The 6,832-nt window shown below is 35.7% G+C and overlaps 1 pseudogene; it reads left to right on the forward strand.

Moving 5' to 3' along the window:
- Positions 1 to 2,112: 2,112 nt before the first annotated feature.
- LOC134587800 (craniofacial development protein 2-like) lies at positions 2,113 to 2,877 on the forward strand (annotated as a pseudogene).
- Positions 2,878 to 6,832: the final 3,955 nt, after the last annotated feature.

A 6,832-nucleotide genomic window follows, 5' to 3' on the forward strand; every position in this document is an offset into this window, starting at 1 on the left:
CACTGCAGACATGCCTTCAAAGCTGCTGATATTTTTTTTATCAGAAGGAGAGGCTTCCAACTCACAGAAGGGCAAACACAAAAATACAACACAGACGAGGAATGAACAATCCAATATTTATTGTGCTGGACACAAAATAGGGAAATTATCACACCAATCCCAGCCTTCCAGGGGACTTTACCTTGTATATATTTAACCGTCTAAGAATGACAGGATGTATTCTGGCATATACTTCACTAATGGACAACATAACATAATGAGCGACCTACATTAGCTTTGAAGATTATGTACATTTAAATGAGGAGATACTGTTCCTGAATATTAACGTCGTTTTTTTTGTCCTATAAGTATGTTACAGAAAGGACACGCACATATAGTTAATTAAGAGACAATATATAGCCGTTCTAGAACCTTAAACATAATCACGCTGTAATCTTTGATCCTAATGACTGGCCCATTGCATTTTCACTTCACACCAATAGAAGGTATTAAAAACTGCAAAGGTACTGCTATTTTTTATCAAAATAAATAGCTAGTATTCAACACGAGATAATGAGAGTTTTAGTGATGTTGCAATAAAGAGATATTATTACTGTGTACTTCAGAACATGTATTAGTCCTGCAACTTAAGTGGGAATGTAGAAGCATCTCTGGCCTTTTCCTGCAATATTCACTCGAGATAGAACTGTTTCCTTAATCCCAGGCCCTTCCCATTTTGGAATCTTAATCCACTGTTTTGGTAGAGTTGGTCGAGTGGAGATACTCCATCACTTAGACTTTCATTATGCACATAAATATTTCAGAGATTTTGTCTATCTATTTCAAACATGTACATATAGCAACTGCTGTGCGAATCATGACAATTTCACTGAATTTGCTAAGAGAGATCATTTGAGAAAATGTTCCAGTAGTGCTAAACTCCAGTACTTTTTATTCCATGAGAAAAAAATCAGTGCATCTTGATCAAAATATACAATATATATATACACATACACACACACACATACACACATACACACACATATATATATATACACATATATACACACACACACATACATACATATATACATATATACACACACACACACATACACACACACACATACACACACACACATATATATATGGAGGGAGAGTGTAAGAGAAAGAATATCAAGAAATAGTAATGATCAAACGAACAAAGAGAATTTTAAAATTTTAAACTGCCAGGAAGCATTTTCATGAAAGTGTAAACATTAACAATATGAAGGGCAACACCCAAAATGAATTTAAATATAAGAATATGCTAGCAAAAAAATGTATCTAACAAAATACATTATAAATCTTAAAGTGACACTATAGTCACCAGAACAACTGTAGCTTAAGTAAGCAGTTATGGTGTATATGTCTTTGCAGTCTCATTGCTCAATTCTCTGCCATTTAGGAGTTAAATCAATTTTGTTTCTGTTTATGCAGCCCTTGCCACACCTCCCCTGGCTGTGACTGACACAGCCTGCATGAAAACAAAATTGTTTTATTTTCATTTAGATGTAACTTAATTTAAAAGTGTTTATCTCTTGCTCTGTAAATTGAACTTTAATTACATGCAGGAGGCTCCTGGAGGGTCTAGAAAGTTATTAGCAAAAGAGGAGATATGAAATTTTGAATTAAATAGAGTTTGCAATAACGGAAGTGTAAACATTAGATGTCTCCTTACAAGAAGTGTTTAGGATGGCTGTGTGAGTCACATGCAAAGAGGTGTGACAAGGCATAAACAAAGGGATTAAACTTCTAAATGGAAGAGAATTGAGCAGTGAGGCTGCAGGGGCATGATCTATACAATGAAACTGCTTCATTAAGTTAAAGTTGTTTTGTGACTATAGTGTCCATTTAATAATATAAAACAAGGCTAATGATAATGATCTCTTCTGGATTGCTACCTTGCCATGGTGAAGGGGCTTGTCTACTTCAATGAAGCTTTGGGCTATACAACGTAGGGACACCCAAGATGGGCAGGTCATAGCAGAGAAGTCAGACAAATTGCAGTCCACTGGAGAAGGAACTAGCAACTCACTCCAGTAATATTGCTAAGATAACTATTTGGACAAGCACAACCAGAGACATAACGATATGGCACTGGAAGATGAGCCCCTCAGGTCAGAAGGTGCCTACCACATTACTATGGAAGAACAGAGGGCGAGTACGAGTAGCACCAGGTCTAATTAAGTAGTTGGGCCAAAGCCGAAAGGACACCCAACTGCGGATGTGTTTGGAGGGGAAAGGAAAGTCCGCTGCTGCAAAGAAAAATTTAACATAGGAACCTGGATTGTTAGAACTATGAACCAAGGCAAATTGGATGTGATCAAACATGAGATGACAAGGTTAAACCTCGATATCCTGGGAATTAGTGAACTCAAATGGACTGGAATAGGGCATTTCACATCAGACAACCATCACATATTCTACTGTGGTCAAGAATCCCACAGAAGAAATGGAGTAGCCATCATAGTAAATAATCGGGTGGGCAAAGCAGTGCTCGGCTACATCCCAATTAATGGCAGAATGATTTCAATTCAAATTCAAGGCAAGCCATTTAACATCACAGTGATCCAAGTTTATGCTCCAACCATGGATACTAAAGAGGATGAAATTGTCCAGTTCTATGAAGGTATTCAACACATGATAGATATAACACCAAGAAAATATATTACTTTCCTCATAGGAGACTAGAATGCTAAAGTAGGAAGCCAAAAGACACCTGAAATAACTGGCAAATTTGGCCTTGGAGTTCAAAATGAAGCAGGTCAGAGATTAGTAGAATCCTGTCAAGATAATTCTCTGGTCATAGCAAACACCTTCTTCCAACAGCCTCCGAGACGACTCTTCAGATGGTGACTGTAGTCATAAAATTAAAAGATGTTTGCTTCTGGGGAGATAAACTATGGCAAGCTTGGACAAGCTGGTAAAAACTAAAGATATTACACTATCAACAAAGGTCCGCATAGTCAGAATTATGGTATTCCCAGTAGTAACATACAGAGTTGAGAGCCAGACTACAAAGAAGGCTGGGCGTCATAGAATTGATGCCTTTGAACTGTGGTGTTGGCGAGACCTGCTTAGAATCCCTTGGATTGCAAGAAGATCCAATAAATTCGTACTACAGGAAATCAAGACAAACTGTTCACTGGAAGCTATGATCATGAGGCTGTAGCTCAAATATTTTGGTCATATAATGAGAAGGCAGGATTCTCTAGTCTAGAGAAGACTCTGATGCTGGGAAAGATTAAAGACACATGAAGAAGGGGACGACAGAGACGGAGATGGATAGATGAGGTCTGTGAAGCCACGATCATAAGTTGTTGGAGCTCAGAGGGGCAGTGACTGACAGATGTACCTGGCGTGCTATGGTCCATATGGTCACGGAGAGTCGCATACAACTGAACGACGAAACAACAACAATGATAATGATGTTCATGACTTATGGCATACCATCAGTGTCGTAAAAAAATTATTTGTGCTCAAAGGTGGGATTGTTTTACGTGATAGGTGTTTTTACTGGTATACAAACATACAAAAGTAAGCCTTGCGCTCAAACTCCTACTACTCCTGGTCTGCACTAATATATTGTAAACATCATCCCCAATATATACAATAAAAACCAAAGACAAAAGTTACTTGTGCATTATCCCAAATCCCTATGCACATTTAACCCCTTCAGGACGGAGTCAATAGTACACGTTCTGATCAAAACAAAACGTAAACAAAAACTGGAATTTGCGCTATATGTCTGTTCACCCGTAGTTCCCCTCTTTCATATTAAATGCACCCACACTTATTATATATCATTTTGTTCAGGAGAAACAGGGCTTTCATTTCATATAAAATATTTGTATATGAAACAATTTATTATGAATAAAATAAAAAAAAACTGAGAAATTTTAATTTTTTTTTTACATTTGTAGTTCCGCCTCACATTTTAGCTGTAAATGTCATAATACTGTTAGGTTTTACTGCAACAAAATGCACATATTTGTAATCAGCGATGTCTCACGAGTACAACAGTACCCCCCATTAACAGGTTTTATGGTGTTTTGGAAAGTTACAGGGTCAAATATAGAACGTTCCATTTTCAAATTGAAATTTGCCAGATTAGTAATGTTACCTTTGAGACGGTGTGGTAGCCCAGGAATGAGAATTACCCCCATAATGGCATACCATTTGAAAAAGTAGACAACCCAAGGTATTGAACGTGGGGTATGTTTAGTTTTTTTTAGTAGCCACTTAGTCACAAACACTGGCCAAAGTTAGCGTTCATATTTGTTTTTGTGTGAAAAAAGCAAAAAACTAATATTTGGCCAGTGTTTGTGACTAAGTGGCTACTAAAAATGACTGGACATACCCCATTTGCAATACCTTGGGTTGTCTACTTTTGCAAATGGTATGCCATCATGGGGGTAATTCTTATTCCTGGGCTACCATACGGTCTCAAAGGCAACATAACTAATCTGGCAAATTTCAATGTCAAAAAAATGAAATGCAAGCCTTATATGTGACTCTCTAACTTTCCAAAACACCATAAAACCTGTACATGGGGGGTACTGTTATTCTCGGGAGATTTCACTAAACACAAATATTAGTGTTTTAAAACAGTAAAACATATTACAACAATAATATAGTCCATAAAATTGCCGTTTGTTTGTAAAAAATGCAAAAAACTTCACTTTTACTTAAAATATCATCGTTGTAATACAATTTACCAGTTTTAAACACTAATATTTGAGTTCAGCGAAGTCTCCCGAGTAAAACAGTACCCCCTATGTACAGGTTTTATGGTGTTTTGGAGAGTTACAGGATCTAATATAGTGCTTGCGAATTAAATTCTCTGCACTTTCTCCCTGTGTTGTCAGGCATGTCAATCAAATTTTAATTAATCAAATGACATAATTATGTTAAAAAATTACTTAAATATACATGTAGAATTTTAATATATATGCATTTATAGGTATATAAATTCTACGTGTATACTAATGTAATCTTTTATGTAATTATATGTATTTATCTCTATATATATATTTGCGGTTATTTGTATTTTATATATAGATATATATAGAATGTCATTCTAAGTGTATTCTGTTTCCAATATATATATATTAATAACAAAATACAGTTAGAATGAAATTACATATGAATATATAATTTATTTTATATTTTGTTTCAATATTTTATTTATTTATTTAATTAATTTATTTATTATTGTAATTATACGTATATATATATAATATATATATGTAGATCTATTATATATATATAATATATACATATTATATATATGTAACGTCATTCTAAGTGTATTTTAATATTAATATATATACTAATATTAATATTAAAATACATTACGTATGACGTTACATATATATAATATGTATGTATATTATAAATATAATATATATACATATATTATATATATAAAAAGGCATTTAATTTATTTTATAACATTTTAATATTTTTTTTTTTACACTACCTACCAGCAGGGGGACTGTCTAATATTTTAGACAGTCCCCCTGCTGGCAGATCCATAGCCAGCTATAGGGGGCCATGTGATCGCTCTTTGAGAGCGATCACATGGCCCCCGGGGGCCTCATTTGCCGGAGGGGGGCTGCCTGGGCTCTCAGACAGCCCCCCAGAAGAGGATCGCGGCGGAGGTGAGTACACCTCTGCTCCTGGGGCTGCAAGCCGTTACGGCGTTCTATGCCGCCGCAACGGCTTTAAAGCCCTTTAAAGCCGCGACGGCATAGAACGCCGTAACGGCGTTAAGGGGTTAAATAACTTGATGCTTTTTAGCATCACTCTAATGTCCAGTAAAGTGTAAGCTCACCTGCCATGTTAAGGTAATACATGCTTTCAGCTAAAAGGTAAAATGCCCATTGAGACAAAAACAGACACTTATTAATGCTTATATCGTATGGTAGGCGGCAGTACTTTCACATGGCTGTGTAACACAAACGCAAATGCAAACATACAAAATGAAGCCCTGCGCTCACACCCCCACTAAACCTGGGCGGTAGAATTGACTATAATTCTTTTTTATTATTTTTTATTTCTCTTTGTCTCTCCTCATTTTTCTCTATTTGTGTTTATTAGAACACACAACTGGTAGTGCAATCAGATGTTGTATTTCAAAGTTCTCAATCTCCTGTAGACGTTCCGTAGACGTTCTCAATTTGCCTATGCAAATTTGGGCAATAGTTGTAGGAAGCATGGTGGATGGGGATAACAGCTCCCATGGTTAGAGGGAGCTTTAGTAGTAATGACAAGACACAGATTACCCAAAAATCTCCCACACTTATTATGTTCTAGCTGTTAACACTGTATGCCTTACTGTTTATACCAGAAAAAGAAACATATTTTAAAGTAGTTGGTTATCTCATCACATAGCTTTGAAAACATTTCAACAAAGAGATGGGAAAAAAAATCAATGGAAAGATGAATATGTTTGGCATACTTTTCAAATGAAGATTTCTGTTTCTTATGGCAAATACATTATTCTTGATGTAATTTTTTGTTAGTGAGAAGTTGCATATTTATTTATGTCCAACAGTGAAGCTAGGTTGCTTGAATAGGCTACGAGAAATTTATAGCTCATTCATTATTTGGCAAAAAAAACCTAAATAAAATAAAACAAACAAAACTCACTTCATACTTGGTACATATAAACACAAAATATTGCACTGCCACTTGGAATTCTTCTTGCAACCTTCCAAGTAATGTATATTTTTGTACATAAAACAGTAGTTTGAAGTGAGCTCTGAGGAGACAAATGACTGACTGCCCATCAGACTTTTGGGTTTCT

The sequence above is a fragment of the Pelobates fuscus genome, chromosome 1 (assembly GCF_036172605.1).
Source record: "Pelobates fuscus isolate aPelFus1 chromosome 1, aPelFus1.pri, whole genome shotgun sequence".
Lineage (NCBI taxonomy): Eukaryota > Metazoa > Chordata > Amphibia > Anura > Pelobatidae > Pelobates > Pelobates fuscus.